Here is a 3,741-nt window from a genome sequence, read left to right as displayed (position 1 = left end):
AGGAGGCGGCCAATCAATGATTCTCTCTCATCACTGATGTTTCTATCTCTCTCTCCCTCTCCCTTCCTTTCTAGAATCAATACAAATATATATTTTTTAAAAAAATAAAATTATACCATGCTCAAAAACTGTGGATATTAAAGTATTGAAAGCAGGAAACAGATCTTTTATTCTTTAGGTATATTAATGCTAAAATGTTGTGTGGCAGACTTATCCCAGTGATTCAGCCTAAAAAAGAACAGTTTGTGCAGGAATAGGAAGTAAATGCAGGAAAAGAAAAGATAAAGAGGAAGTCTTAAGGAAAATTTTTATCAGCCCCTTTGTGAAGTTATAAAAGGCACAACGAGGACATGCAGTTAGATAGTATGCCAGGAATTAAGGTGAAATGAAGACCCAAGAAGTTTGCCATGGTTTTGCTATTAAGAAAAATGCCAGAAGCAGAGTGGGCTTTGGAATTAGGCAAAACCAAGTTCAAGTCTTGACTCTGCTACTTACTAGCTTTGTGACCTTGGGCAAGTTATTTAATCTATCTAAGCTTCAGTGTTCTCATCTATAAAAATAGGAATAATAATATCTACGTTACAGGGTGTTTGTGAGGATTAAATGAAATCTCTGTTTCCTTATGGTTTCTGACACGTAGAGCTCAATATATATTTGCTCCTTTCCCTCTAAGGATTTAGCAGCTTAGTGTGTATTTATATGTGTATTTGATATAGTATATATGTACTGTATTAAATTTCGGTAGTCTGAAAAGCAGACAGTTGCTTTATCTTCAGTCTGGCATGAAGGATAGAATCGCAGGTACCCTGACTTGGTTGGACATTGCTAGTCTAAATGGAGAAAGGTTTTACTCTACAATTGTCGTGCTGGTCTTCACCATCACAGTGCAGCTGCAGTTACCAGAGTAACTGTTTCCTCATTCATTCCCAAACTATTCTAGAATAGGGCTCTACCCAAATGGAGAGCTTTGGCACTCACCGATTGGCAGGCAATGGAGCTGTTTTTGACTATAGCCTGGGATCTGGAGGTGGGGTGGACCCAACAGCTGAGACTACCCTTTATTCTTCCTTGAGTTGGACATTTTAATGTGGTGATTATACAGGTTTGGAGTTGCTTTTGTCTTCAGCACGACTCCAGGTTTTCCCACTATGTAGTCTTTGAACTGCTTTATTTGAATGGGCCTCATACTTTTAGGTGTCACGGTTGACCTTTGTTAACTAGTGTGTTTATAAAAACTTTTAAAATCATCCTATCAGTTGATTATTGGAATTAGGTGAGGCAAATATTATTCTACACATGTGATGGCCGAGGAAGCTGAGTAAGAACCCCGTGCCTTAAGTGAGTTGTCTAGGGCTATCGGACAACTGTAAGTGATGGAGTGGAGACTGGCACCTAGGTTGGTTGACACATGCTTAAAGATTTTTTCCCCATTAAATGGTGTTATATCTCATGTTCATGTAACCAGGTAGTGTGAACAGTTTTGACTTTTTAAAGAAAGTATCATTATCCCAGGTAGCTAAACACAGTTTAGTGTGTGGGCATAGTGCAAGATTCTGGGATAGTCAGAAGAAAGGCAAAAGTGCCTTTGAGGGAGAGCATTTTGGAAGTAGAAAGAATGAGGGAAAATGGGCAGAAGATGTACCAACAAAGAGAATATGGATGAAAAAAGAGGCGTTGAAGTAATATGTTTGTTTTGTTCCTGTACCTATCCTAGCTACTTTTTAAAAGGTCATCATGTTTTGGTGTCTATCTTTTTTCTTTCTCCTGCCCTTAAATATGTACACTTGGCTACTAATAAATGCTCTCAAATTGCCAACGTAAGTTATGACCAGGATCACAGGGGAGTTTTGACCACCACCACCTGGACTTTGCTTATGCAAGGCTGAAATTGATGTAGGACTGAGAGAAGAACAGTGTGTACTGGGAATCAGTGCTAGGAGGGATTTGTGCGTTGGAGCAGAAAAAGTTCTGGGAGACTCTTGGGCTAGAAGAACAAGGGTGGAAGAGGATAATAGTTAAGATTTCTCTGAAGTATGTGGGAATGTGTCATACTGAGGAGAGTGTAACAAAAAAAAAAAAAGCCGGAAGGCTGAGGGTCTAAGACAGAGGTTCTCAACCTGTGGGTCGCGACCCCTTTGGCGGTCGAACGACCCTTTCACAGGGGTCGCCTAAGACCATCCTGCATATCAGATATTTACATAACGATTCATAACAGTAGCAATATTACAGTTATGAAGTAGCAACGAAAATAATTTTATGGTTGGGTCACAACATGAGGAACTGTATTTAAAGGGCCAGAAGGTTGAGAACCACTGGTAAGAGGTGCTCTTGGAACGGAAGCTATCTTGATTCTGGGAGTCCGCTGGGTTAGGATGGTGAAAATGGTAGCCAGGGGGTTTGGAGCACTTTTTCGTGCACTGTTGGTGGTAGTGTGAGGCATCCTGTCTTCATCAGAATTGTACCAGGATCTGGGAATGGAAAGCACTGAAATCCCTCAAAAGACATATTAACGGACTCCTTTCATGTTCAGTTAATTAGTGCAGTTTTTATTCTGTAAAATCTTTTGAGTGCCTGGGGAGTAAGAACATTAGAGAAATACAGTGAGTGGTTATTTACCTAGGGATGGATTGTCTAGGCGGTGAATTATACATACCATTTATTTTTCTCCTTTTTTCTACATTTGGGTATTCTAATTGATCATTAGCACTTCCACCAGAGTGAACTTGGGAAGGGAGAAAAAAAATCAAAATTAAAATGTTACTTTAAATTTTGAGCTAATGATTGATAAAAAGAACACAAATAACACTGTCAGTGAAAAAGCAATTCGTTTTCATCTATTCTTAGTCTCTCCTTATTTTATTACTATAGACAATTGAAGGCTGAGCCTTCAGAAACTTAATGTTCACTAGAAACCAGTGTGAAATAACATTTTTCCTTCATTTTACTGAATGGCAGCCCTGTAAATAAATAGGGCTTAATTTATTACATGGTTAGTTTCTTGTTTCAGAAGGGATTCTTCTTCAATTAAGGCTAATACAAAAGGCTTCCACTTCACATTCACTAGTGTCTTTTTGTCTTAATAAGAAGCGGAGTAAAATGCTTTTAAGTGAAAACAAATTGATGCATTATTATTAAATTGCAGAGAAAAAGTGAGCAGGTTACAAATGAGACTGGTAGAGCTTTCTCAGAGGTCAGAATAACCAGAGATCTCATTTGTTGCAGAATTCTCAGTTGGATTTCCTAAGATTTTGGTGAATACGACAAAGGAGAAAATGTCTTGCAGAAAGAAGAAAATAAGGCATTTTAAAAGATTTGTATTGTGATAGAGAAGAAGGTATTGGGAGAGTGAAGGATCATTGTAGTGGAGAGTGAGAGAGAGTGAAAGACGGCAGTGAAATGGACGGGGATTTGGGGAACTATTCAGACTTTAAGAGGACTTCTCTCCCCTCTGCAGATACCTTTGGGCACATCTACTGAACTAGAGTGATCCCAATAGGGCACAGAGCTTTAGGAAGGTGTTTTTGTTTTTTTAAATGTTAATTTATCCCTAAGTCTGCTAGAACTTTGCTGCAAATTGCTTTCTTTTTCTATTTCTGCAGTGGAAAAACTGGAGAATATTTTCTTGCTCTAGAGCAGTGGTTCTCAACCTTCCTAATGCCGCGACCCTTTAATACAGTTCCTCATGTTGTGGTGACCCCCAACCATAAAATTATTTTCGTTGCTGTTTCATGACTGTAATTT

At 38.7% G+C, this 3,741-nt stretch overlaps 1 pseudogene; it reads left to right on the top strand.

Moving 5' to 3' along the window:
• Positions 1 to 957: 957 nt before the first annotated feature.
• Positions 958 to 3,741, top strand: part of LOC102239605 — a 5,218-nt pseudogene continuing 2,434 nt past the window's right edge.

This window comes from Myotis brandtii, unplaced genomic scaffold (assembly GCF_000412655.1).
Source record: "Myotis brandtii unplaced genomic scaffold, ASM41265v1 scaffold29, whole genome shotgun sequence".
NCBI classification, from domain to species: domain Eukaryota; kingdom Metazoa; phylum Chordata; class Mammalia; order Chiroptera; family Vespertilionidae; genus Myotis; species Myotis brandtii.
This window is presented reverse-complemented; position numbering and strand designations above follow the sequence as displayed.